The sequence below is a fragment of the Schistocerca cancellata genome, chromosome 1, assembly GCF_023864275.1.
Source record: "Schistocerca cancellata isolate TAMUIC-IGC-003103 chromosome 1, iqSchCanc2.1, whole genome shotgun sequence".
Classification (NCBI taxonomy): Eukaryota; Metazoa; Arthropoda; class Insecta; order Orthoptera; family Acrididae; genus Schistocerca; species Schistocerca cancellata.
Genome location: NC_064626.1, coordinates 542,813,990 through 542,827,220, shown reverse-complemented (window position 1 = coordinate 542,827,220; position 13,231 = coordinate 542,813,990).

Genomic DNA, 13,231 nt, shown 5'->3' with positions numbered 1-13,231 from the left:
TTAGTGTTGTCTCACATATACAAATATAAACGAGTAATTTGATGAGATTGTTCTTGGCCGTCTGATTAGCTTGAATACTTCATTATTATTTAGAATACGAATGAAAATAACTGACCTGGTACAGAAAAGAATGAGATTGAGAAGTGTGAGCTTTCGGTATGTGCAGACCTTGAATTATTCTGTGTTGGTGTTCTGCCAGTTGCTGTCTGCCGACCTCACGTGGCAATGAAGAAGGGTTTGTTCCTGCCTGCTACGTTTAAAGCCTTAGTCTTGGGTCACGTGCTGGAAACAATTTGAAGACACGAGAATGATGCCTCGGCCTTCTCAGACCCTCATTTCATTCCGTTAAAACAACCTCCCGTTTTCCGAAGTGCCCTCTGTGTAGCCTGACCGGACTTCCGAGACATCTGTGTTATTCATATTGTCATCTACAAATAGTTCGTTAACCCAGCAAAGAATAGCGTTATTAGAAATATCAGTTAAATAATTTAGTGTCATGCTATGTGGCACGTTATACGTCCTAGAGTCGTTTCAGAAGGAAAAAAGTATTTGTTCGACATGATGGGCTGCTGTCGATAGTTGATTAGCAGTTAAAAAGAAAGACACAGGCGTATCCGGAATTCCGCCCTGTTGATGGTCGATGATACCATCCAAACTGATCTAACGCGGTTGCATAATACTTGTCCGGTACATGTATAATGCAGAACGGCTCTGTATCAGAAACGTACCGTTTAATGTACGAGAAGCAGGTTCAGTAATGTATGGAATTACATAATAAAATTTAGGACGGAAAATTGCCATACGAAAGAATGAACATTTGAAATATCAGACTGAGTCATTTGAGATCGTGGCGAGATCTGCAGTTAGGATTTTCGCAGTGTGGAGTTTCACAGCGACTGGCACTGCTTTCCAAGTAAGTTTGAGGCGGGTGACGGATTCGCCGCAGTTATTCCGTGACGGTACTAACATTCTGTGGAATTCAGTTCATGGTGCCAAAGGAATGAAATTGAAGTAATTGCCGAGGTAGGTTCAAACGCTAAGTAAGCAGTGGTCGGTAATGCAAAATGAAAATGCGGTATTCAAGAGCAAAAGATAATATCTTGATAACAGAAGGCTGGAAATGTTTCACGAATGGACAAGCTTTAGTCGATATTTCACATTCTCTTTTGTATAGGATACATGCTTCATTGCCAAACCAGCTTCCTAGTTTCCAGCTACTGCACTTGTCTTATAACCACAGAGTCACCAACCAGAAACAACATTTAACGATAATTTGAAATATGCTTGGATGTTATGAGAGCCTACAATCGCCAAACTAATTAAGAGTTTCTTCAAAGCAGTAAACCGCGATTTGACTGTGTATTATTACTTTTAACTTTTTAGCACTGTACTTGATAATGGCATAAAAGCAGAAATTTGGATAAGAAAAAGTGTAGACTGTAAATATAGTAATGCACAGTCAAATGGCGGTTTACTCTTTTAGAAAGTGTTGCATGACTGTGTCTCAGAACCATAAAAAAATTAAGGGTTGATTATAACTACTCTGGCATCTGTCCATGAGAAGCAATCGTTGGTTCCATCTTTAAGCACTACAAAGAAAAATTGTGGTATCAGTAAATAGTATTGAAATTTTTCCAATTCATATGTGGCATACGGCAAACCAGTGCTTGACACTATTGGTTAAAAACAGTCTTGGTTGCAATTTTAGTTTTTTTTATACGCCTTATTTAGGCATCTTCAGGTTGAACTTAATTTGGTATTTCTTAGACCGATCCTTTAGACAGTGCAGCCAAAGGGCATCGTCGAATATATCAGGCCAGCATTGCCTTCGTTAAACTCAGTAAAATCTTTTCTAGATGGACGCGAGTGACTCCAAGACCTGCATAACGCATTCCCCTTCACAGGAGCCTAGAACCGCTTGGTCACACTGGCCGGCAACGTGAGGGCATGGGACTCTGTTCATGGTTATCCCTTAGTCGCATGGGCACGCTATCTCGGCTGCCCCTTGGGGCTATTCGAAAAGAGTAAGCCGTGTGCTGACACCGGGTTTCACTCTCTCCCTTATCTCTCCAACACCCTCCGCAAGCACAGTTGTTGGCTCTGAGCACTATGGAACTTAACAGCTGAGGTCATCAGTCCCCCAGAACTTAGAACTACTTAAACCTAACTAACCTAAGGACATCACACACATCCATGCCCGAGGCAGGATTCGAACCTGCGATCGTAGCGGTCGCGCGGTTCCAGACTGAAGCGCCTAGAACCGCTCGGCCACACCGGCCGGCTACGCAAGCACAGCATCACGCTGTACACAACCATTACTATCAACTACATCTACCAGATACACTTAAACACGCAATTCCCACTTTACAAGAAGAAAAGGAAGGATAGAAAAACCTTTGCAATTAGGTGGCTAAACCTGTCGTTCGTGGTCTCTCACCCAACCAGTTCTCATACTTCGTGAAGAAAAGGTGCCATTGAGCGTGAAGGATAGGAAAAACATTCCAGTTAGGTGGTTTAGCTTGCCGCTCGGAGTCTCCCAGTCAACAATTCCATACGGTTTGAACTAAAAGAAAAAAGGGAGGGAGATTGAGTTTAACGTCGAGATCGAGATCATTAGAGATGGAGCACAAGCTCCAATCGTGTCAAAGATGGGGAAGAAAATGGGCCTTGCGCTTTCGGTGGAATCACCCGGCATTTGCCTGTAGCGGTTTATGGCTGTGGATGGCCAGACGTAGTTTTGAACCGTCGTCCTGCCGAACACGAGTCCAATGTGCTAACCACTGCGCCACCTCGCTCACTATGGCTTTAACGTTTTACCATAAATTTTGATCTCACTCCTGAAACATTTTTTTGTACTTTCGTCATTGTTTCTATGTGTAGATTTAGCAGCAGAGGCCAAAGACTACATTCCCGTCTTATATCACTTCTAGTCCGGGCACCTTGTACTTCTTAGTTTTTCCTTTTGGTTTTTGTAGCAGTCAGGGCGAACAGGCTTAGATGGTGGGGTCATGTTACACGCATGGGAGAAGCAAGGTTACCCAAGAGACTCATGGATTCAGCAGTAGAGGGTAGGAGGAGTCGGCAGACCGAGGAGAAGGTACCTGGATTCGGTTAAGAATGATTTTGAAGTAATAGGTTTAACATCAGAAGAGGCACCAATGTTAGCACTGAATAGGGGCTCATGGAGGAACTGTATAAGGGGGGCTATGCTCCAGACTGAACGCTGAAAGGCATAATCAGTCTTAAATGATGATGATGATGATGATGGTTTTTGTGAATATTGTATAATGTGTTGCCCGCCTTTTCCTATAGGTTACACTTATTATGCTAGAAATTTAGAACATCTGGCATCATTGTACGTTGTCAACCACTTTTTTATACTGCGCAACACAATTAAATGATCTTTTTCTTTTTGAAACTCCCTCATTTTCTCTCTTTTGGGGGCAGAAGATAGAAATTTTACTCCAAGGTAGCTGCAATCTCTCTTGTAATGGTGGAAGAGTGTCGCTCCTCACATGTCACTCATGGACTTGGCGACGCTTAAGTAGCAAAGTGTCGACACGCTAAAAAAATAAACAAATCCACAGCTCAAAAATTCACGTGCGGTATAAGTTGGGTTAATGGTGTAACTTCATCAAAATTCTGCCCAGCGCCAGCGTAGACGAGTGACACTATTGGAAGATTACCCAACTTCCCTCAGCCAACATCTCTTCCGTTTTCGTGACGCCAGTGTGAAGGCGGGCAGAACCACGACGCCCAGCGTTGAAATCACGTGGTTGTCTTAAGTGTGGCCGAGGGAAGCGTTTCGGAGACACTGGCGTTCAGAATAGACGCGAAACACCTGGATGTATCATAACGAGCGTTTGAGGAACTACCCTTTCCCATGGGGCGCTCGTTTTCACATATTTAGCGACCTAAAATGACAGTTTGTCACAACAGGACGACATTCTTGACAATCTCTAATACCGCCGTCACCCCCCACACCTGAATCGTGGGGCTGCAGCCCGAGTGAACATGATCTGACTCCTTTGGAGTGTACATTGGCTGCAGCGTTAGCTCTGGTCTACAGGGCGGGTTCACTAGGGGCCATTCGAAACCGTTCGACGCAATGTGAACGTGGTTCAAAGCAGAAAAGTGTGTCTGTGCTTTCTGATTCCTCCTGTTTCGCGATCTCCTCTGGTCTGTGCACAGTGGAGCAAAACATCGACATGCACTGGAATTAAATAGCAAAGGGTCCCTAGAAGACTCCACCGACCCCTCAGCTCGGCAGCTGTCTACATCTACATGGATACTCTGCAAATCACATTTAAGTGCCTGGCAGAGGGTTCATCGAACCACCTTCACAATAATTCTCTATAATTCCTGTCTCGTACAGTCTGCGTACAAAACGAACACTTATGTCTTTCCGTGCGAGATGTAGATCGGCGTCAACAAAATGGTATCGCATTCGGAGGAGAAAATAGGTGGTTGAAATTTCGTGAGAAGATTCTGCTGCAACGAAAAACGCCTTTGTTTTAATGATGTCCACCTCAAATCCTGTATCACTTCAGTGACACCCTCTCCCCTGTTTCGCGATAATACAAAACGTGCTTCTCTTCTTTGAACTTTCTCGATGTACTCCGTCAGTCCTACCTAGTAAGGAAACCACACCGAGCAGCAGTATTCTAAAAGAGGATGGTCAAGTGTAGCGTAGGCAGTCTCTTTAGTAGATCTGTTACATTTTCTAAGTGTCCGGCTAATAAAAAGCAGTCTCTGGTTAGCCTTCACCAACACATTTTCTACGTGTTTCTTCCAGTTTAAGTTTTTCGTAACTGTAATTCCTAGGTATCTGAATTTATGGCCTTTAGATTTGATTTGTTTATCGAGTAACCGAAGTATAAGGAATTCCTTTTAGCACTCATGTGGATGACCTCACGCTTTTCGTTATTTACGGTCAATTGCCGATTTTTGCACCATACAGGTCTTTGTTCTAAACCGTTTTGTAATTTGTTTTGATCTTCTGATCAATTTAATAGTCTATAAACATCAGCATCATCTACAAACAACCTAAGAAGGCAGTTCGGATTGTCACCTAAATCGTTTATATAGACAAGGAACAGCAAAGGGCCTATAACACTACCTTGAGGAACGCCAGAAATCACACCAGTTTTATTCGATGACTTTCCGTCAGTTACTACGAACTGTGACCTCTCTGACAGGAAATCACAAATCCAGCCACACAACTAAGACGATATTCCATAAACACGCGATTCCACAACACAACAATGTTTTCTAAATTCGTGTTGACTGTGTGTCAATAGACCGTCCTGTTTAAGGTAATTCATAACGTTCGAACACAATATACTTTCAAAAATCCTGCTGCATATCGTCGTTAATGATAAAGGCCTGTCATTTAGTGGATTACTGTTACTACCTTTCATGAATATTGGTGTGATCTGTGCAATTAACCAGTCATTAGATTCCGTCGAGCGAACGGTTGTATATGATTGTTAAGTATGGAGCTAATGCATCAGCATACTTTGAAAGGAACCTAACTGATATACAGTCTAGACTGGAAGAATTGCTTATATTAATTGATTTTAGTTGCTTCACTATTCAGAAGATATCTAATTCTACGTCACTCTTGTTGGCAGCTACTCTTGATTAGAATTCTGGAATATTTACTTCGTCTTCTTCGATAAAATTTCGGAAGGCTGTGTTTAGTAACTCTGCTTTGGCAGCATTGTCGTTTACAGTGTTTCCACTGCTATCGCGCAGAGTACGTGTTGATTGTATCTTGCCGTTAGCATACTTCACATACAACCAGACTCACTATGGGTTTTTTGCCAGATTTCGAGACAAGGTTTCGGTGTGGAACATATGAAAGCATCTAGCATTGAAGTCCGCGCTAAATTTCTAGCTTCTGTAAAAGAGCGCCAATCATGGAGATTTTGTGTCCGTTTAAATTTGGCATACTTTTTTCGTTGTTTCTGCAACAAAGTTCTGACCAGTTTTGTGCACAGAAGCGGATCAGCTCCATTGTCTTTTGTTAGTTTATGTGGTATAAGTCTCTCGATTGCTGCCGATACTATTTCTTTGAATTCGAGTCACATCTAGTCTACACTTACATTGTCAGTTTCGAAGGAGTGGAGATTGCCTTTCAGGAAGGTGTCAAGTAAATTTTTATCCGCTTTTTGTAATAGGTATATTTTTCGTTTATTTTTGGAGGATTTGGGGGTTACAATATTCAGTCTCTGTGTTAACTGCTCCCTGTATCCGTTTTGACGCTTGTTATTACCTCAGGACTGTTTGTTGCTAAGAGGTCAAGTGGGTTTTCACAACCGTTAACTATTCGCGTGGGATCATGAACTAACGGCTCTAAATAATTTTCAGAGAATGCATTTAGATCAATTTCAGATGATGTTTTATGCGTACCTCCCGATTTAAACATGTATATTTGCTAACATATCGAGGGTGAATTAAAATGACCACTATCTGTAACTGTATGAGTCGGGTACGTGTTTGAAATTGAACTCAAGTTTTCTTTGATCCTTTCAGCAATTGTGCCACCTGAATTGGGAAGTCGGCAAAAGGATCAAGTTATTATTTTATTCAAGTTGCCAAGAATTACCTCTGACGTATTAACTCACAAGAATTATCTACTTAAATTTCGTAGCAAGGTAACCTACTTCCAATAGTAACAAACACGTCACCGGTAACTGTGTTTAGCCTATTCTTTCGGAGCACTGTTAGATTTTTCGCTAAAATTTCGGCTGCATATCTCCGGTTCTAGCCAGCTTTTCAATACGCATAACTAGTTGAGCATCAGTGCTTTGTATTAGCGCTTGGAGCTCTGGTACTTTCCCAACACAGCTTCGACAATTTTTATAGATGTTATGCTGAGGGTACCTGTATCGACGTTCTTCCTGCTTTCGGCCTGTTTGAGAATGAAGGCCTGTGTTCTCCCGAGACCCTCTAATATAAAAAACCACCCAGTCCAGGCCACACAGCCACTGCTACCCGTGTAGCCACCTCCTGCGTGTAGTGGACTCCTGACCTATTCAGTGAAACTCGAAACCCAACCACACTATGGTGTAAGTCGAGGAATCTGCAGCCTACACAGTCGTAGAACAGTCTGAGACTTTGATTCAGACCCTCCATTCGGCTATGTACTAGAGGTCCGCAGTCGGTCCTGTCGACTATGCTGCAAATGATGAGCTCTGCTTTCATCTTGCAAACAAGTCTGTCAGCCGTTATCACTTCTGTTAGCTGCTCGAAACCAGAGAGAATCTCTTCTGATGAAAAGCTACACATGTCATTGGTACCGACGTGTGCCACCATCCGCAGCTGACTGCAACCTATGCTCTTCAGGGCATCTGGAAGGACCTGTCCCACATCTGGAATGAGTCCACGCGGTATGCACTTAGAGTGAAAATTGACTTTCTCACCCCCCCCCCCCCCCCCACACACACACCCTTTGGCAGCCATGTACGTAATGCGCTCCACAACGCACCTAACATTGAGGCAACTGCGTCTGGCTTAGGGACAGTGTTAGCCACAGACAGAATTTGGAACCCGTGTGTCTGTCTACATGGGGAGGCCTTATGTGTGGCCCTTGAGAAAGTCTTTCGCCGCATGCCACGCCCCAAGGCGACTTCTGTAGTGTAACGACGTAAGTTTTGTATAAATGATTTGCTTTTGACATATGACCATGTGCAGACTTCGTCACCTACGTCAGTTACAACACACTTCAAAATTATTTAAATTCTTTTTAAATTGTCTCTGAATGGTTCTTGAACGAAACTGTAAAACATCATCATTTGAGTCGTATGCGCAGAATTACGTCACTCAGTCCAATTTGTTTGTGCAAACTTTTTTCAATTTAGATGTCGTTTTGTTTCTTCTCAGAAATTATATTAATGCAAGTTATCTGATTTAACAAATATTAGAACCACATTGAATCAACTTTCCAGATTCAAACTCGCGATCAACGTTGTCACAATTAATAATCTTGTCAAATAAATTAATAATTCATTCACATGATTCTTCATAAATAAATTCTCGGAACACGTATTTGAACTTTAGCAGTATCCACTAGTTTATTATCTTCCTACATATAGACGTGAACCTGAGCCTTGACAAGATAGGACTGACCATTTAAAACATGATTAAACTTTCTATGACGTCATTGTTGTACAAAATTACAAAATCTTATTTTTTTCAGTTTTTTAGAAGCACGACGCAACAACTCGGTTTCAGGATCTTCTGTTGCTCTCTGGCTGTCGACCTGCGACGTACAGTGGCCAGCAATTTTCTCTCTGGCCCCGGCAGTGAAGATGCTGTCTCCGTTCGTTGCGCCGCCCTCTTCGTACATGAAACATAAAAAATGAAATACAAAACTTTAGACAATTCACAACAATTACAAAGATTACAAAAATACATAAACAAAACACTAAATTAAATTTATATTCACCTGCAAACTGGGCTGACACTGGTGGATGGGTGACGCTTCAATTTCGCGTCCCACTACACCTCCCACTCGGCCATGGGTGGAGGTCAATTTCAATGCAAGAAGTAACAGGGCTGGCTGAAACCGCATCACATTTCATCTTCAAATGCAGGGCATCAGAGATTAAAAGACACATAGTATTCGGATCAACCAGACCTGAAGAAATTTTGTCTAGCAAAGCACTGGTAAATAATCTCATTGCAATGTTAAAAGGCATTGCTTGGCTTTATGGTAGAGAACCTCCATGCACTGTTAAAGGGCATTGGTTGGCTTTATTAGAGACACAGGGAACTGTACCACACAATAAATCTTGTTTCAGTGAGAGCAGCTGAGGCTTGACCGATGTTTTTGCTTCCCTGATGAAATCAGTCAACTAGGCTGGCCACCAGTGAGGACCGATCAGAGGACGTGGATATGCTGGACGTCTGTTGGAGCCCCACTGCAGACCCACAGTAGTGATGCCCATCCACTGCAGCTTCAAGCTGTGTAACTGAAGCCATCACAGCCTGGAGCCGAGAGCAGAGTGTCATCAGCTCGGCTTGCATCTGCACACAACAGTCACAGTTTACCCATACTAACGATAGTGGAGAACTTCATTACTCAGACTATTGTCACTTGCTGCGGAGCTCTACTGTACACCCTGACGAAAACGAAAGAACTGTGTCTAATAAATTAGATTTATATGCAGAGATTCAAAAACCCAATTACTGAAGCACTCAGGTGAGACTAAATAATTCGCTGCTGATTTGGAACTTGTAATATGCCACAAACTCGGTTTACTTTCCGACGCAAACGGAAACACGGAAACTGTGTCTATTATGTATTAAATTAAATTAACTGAGGAAACTAAAGCACCAAAGCACAATTTGCTCCTGGTTAGGAACTCGTAAGTCAAAAAATCGGTTACTTCCCTGTTGCTGCTTCGGGCTTGGCCAGCTGCTGCTGCGGCCGCCTGACTGTGTGCCATCGATGCCCATTTGACCAACCTGATCAGAGACACTCAGCCACCAATTCCGGGTTGCCAGTATGAAGGGCAACCCTTTCGTCACCCCACTGATTTCGCATTCTAACAGCAGCAATTCGGGTACATGAGCTTTTAAGCTGATTATGTGATAGTTATTGCACTTACCTGGTCTTGTTATTTTCAGTATTGTGAATGCTGTTTATTAGTAAGTATGTCTCGGACTCATATACGTACTGCGCCACTCCAATCAATAGCTAATTGCATCACTGAACAACGAATGTTAAATGTGAACACAAATTATGGCACATTAGACATCTGAAAATATTACAAATTAATATTACGCCAAGCTGCAAAACGCTACCACAGCGCCTCTAGGACTCTACGGGCGGGACAGAGCGACAGAAATGAAGAGTCAGGGGTGTGACAGCTTGCCATCCAGTTTTGTATGCGTCTCGGCGTGCCTGGACTCAGGGTTGGGTGGCGAATAGCAGGTCCCCCAGGTCTTGGGGCGTATGCCTGGGGGACGAGTCGTGGTCAGCAAGCTGGCAGTACAGGCGAGCAGCCCAGTGTGCAAGGAGCAGGGGCCAGCCAGTGTTGTCTTGAGGTTCGACCCGACAGTCGGTCGGGCAGCAGCAGAGCCTCGCAATCTGGTGGCGTTGTTCACCTGTGACCCAATTTTGGCGCCACACTCTGTATCAAAGACGAAAAGAGCTGTCTAGTCGCTGTCGTGATCGTTTGGTTCACAACACGTGACGGGAACATGATGTTCAATACATTCATCTCAAGAAGAGAGAAGTAGAGGTACGCTTTTTTTTACTTCAGGATCCGTTATCTTCAAGTTACGTTGTGTATGAATGTGTCAAGTTCTGCATCCGTGTGGACAGGGCAGTGAGATTAAAGCATATTCAAGAATTAATTTCAAAATTGAGTGAAAATTTTGTACTCAGGTAACTATTTTTTCCTAATAAGCTTCCATCAACTCCAAAAATGACACGACATGCTGATTTTTAAGCAAAAAGCGAACCGAATCGAGCCTGCATTGAATTCAGTAATGCACACAGAGTGATTCAGCTGCCCTACCTTCGGTTTTATGCCGCCTGCAGTGCCTTCAAAAACCACGAGCGAGATTTTCGTATTCTCTCCCTCGCTATGCACAGACTGTTGGTACTACAGAAAAAAATGACAGGACATTTTTGTGGGAAATTTAATGCAGTTGAAATTTCCACTGGAGGCCAAGATTTCCTAGTTATTCAAGAAAAACGCTTTTGAAGGTCACTTTTGTACATTTTTCTTGAATAATTCGAAAACTATGACCAACGCCAAAAAGGTATCCAAGTCAAAAATTTAACTACATTAACTTTCCTAAATTAGGAAATTTCCTAAATTAGCAATGTAGCAAGCTAGAGAATATGAAAATCTTTCCATGGTATTTGAAGGTGTTGTGGGTTGCATAAAACACTTAGGTTGGGGGAGCTAAATCAGTGTTTATAAGGTATGTCGACAACATTTTTAGAAATTCTGAAAACTAGTTTCAAGGGCTGATCTGTAGTCAGAAATTCTCAATAGCCGTTATAGGAGATCAAATAAGGCAACAGTCATTTATCTTGGGTCATATGAATAAATGCTGTTTCAAAATACCAGCATATCGAGGAACTCTCGAAAACGCTTCGGTATTGGTTAAATTTGTTAAATTATAATGACGTGAAATGACATACTGGTGGATAAAGTTGTACTTAACTTGAAAATGTTCTTGTTTGGAAAAGAAAAAAGAACTAGCGCGTAAATTTTCATTTGTACTGTATAGAAGATGGCAACTAAGTAGTCTTTCAATTCTTTTACGAATGTCTCAGTCTTTTCTGTGCTCTTCATTCTGACTGATAGTTTGTTTTACGAGATAATGAAAGTGTTTTCAATATTCATTCGCTTTTTTGTGTTTCATGCATAATTTGTCAATTACTGACAGTAAAAACTCACTCCTTGGAAAGAGAGAGAGGGAGAGTACTTTTACAGGGTGTTTCAAAAATGACCAGTATATTTGAAACGGCAATAAAAACTAAACGAGCAGCGATAGAAATAAACCGTTTGCTGCAATATGCTTGGGACAACAGTACATTTTCAGGCAGACAAACTTTCGAAATGACAGTAGTTACAATTTTCAACAACAGATGGCGTTGCAGGTGATGTGAAAGATATAGAAGACAACGCAGTCTGTGGGTGCGCCATTCTGTACGTCGTCTTTCTGCTGTAAGCGTGTGCTGTTCACAACGTGCAAGTGTGCTGTGGACAACATGATTTATTCCTTAGAACAGAGGATTTTTCTGGTGTTGGAATTCCACCGCCTAGAACACAGTGTTGTTGCAACAAGACGAAGTTTTCAACGGAGGTTTAATGTAACCAATGGACCGAAAAGCGATACAATAAAGGATCTGTTTGAAAAATTTCAACGGACTGGGAACGTGACGGATGAACGTGCTGGAAAGGTAGGGCGACCACGTACGGCAACCACAGAGGGCAACGCGCAGCTAGTGCGCAAGGTGATCCAACAGCGGCCTCGGGTTTCCGTTCGCCGTGTTGCAGCTGCGGTCCAAATGACGCCAACGTCCACGTATCGTCTCATGCGCCAGAGTCTATCCATACAAAATTCAAACGCGGCAACCCCTCAGCGCCGCTACCATTGCTGCACGAGAGACATTCGCTAACGATATAGTGCACAGGATTGATGACGGCGATATGCATGTGGGCAGCATTTGGTTTACTGACGAAGCTTATTTTTACCTGGACGGCTTCGTCAATAAACAGAACTGGCGCATATGGGGAACCGAAAAGCCCCATGTTGCAGTCCCATCGTCCCTGCATCCTCAAAAAGTACTGGTCTGGGCCGCCATTTCTTCCAAAGGAATCATTGGCCCATTTTTCAGATCCGAAACGATTACTGCATCACGCTATCTGGACATTCTTCGTGAATGTGTGGCGGTACAAACTGCCTTGGACGACACTGCGAACACCTCGTGGTTTATGCAAGATGGTGCCCGGCCACATCGCACGGCCGACGTCTTTAATTTCCTGAATGAATATTTCGATGATCGTGTGATTGCTTTGGGCTATCCGAAACATACAGGAGGCGGCGTGGATTGGCCTCCCTATTCGCCAGACATGAACCCCTGTGACTTCTTTTTGTGGGGACACTTGAAAGACCAGGTGTACCGCCAGAATCCAGAAACAATTGAACAGCTGAAGCAGTACATCTCATCTGCATGTGAAGCCATTCCGCATACACGTTGTCAAAGGTTTCGGGTAATTTCATTCAGAGACTACGCCATATTATTGCTACGCATGGTGGATATGTGGAAAATATCGTACTATAGAGTTTCCCAGACCGCAGCGCCATCTGTTGTTGACAATTGTAACTACTGTAATTTCGAAAGTTTGTCTGCCTGAAAATGTACTGTTGTCCCAAGCATATTGCAACAAACGGTGTATTTCTATCGCTGCTCGTTTGGTTTTTATTACCGTTTCAAATATACCGGTCATTTTTGAAACACCCTGTATATGTACATAACATAGAACATTGCAAAACATCTATTCAGAAACAGGAGCAGAAAAAAATTTATGGATATGGCAGGACGTGATCCAGTTATTTTACACTACGTAACAGCACGCTGTATCAGAATGAACTTGGGGATTTTCAGCTGTACTGCTGCAGTCTAGATCCCATGAAGGTTTTAACTTTCGGTATGTCATTATGTGAAGTTTAATTTTGAAAAATCGTACCAACAATG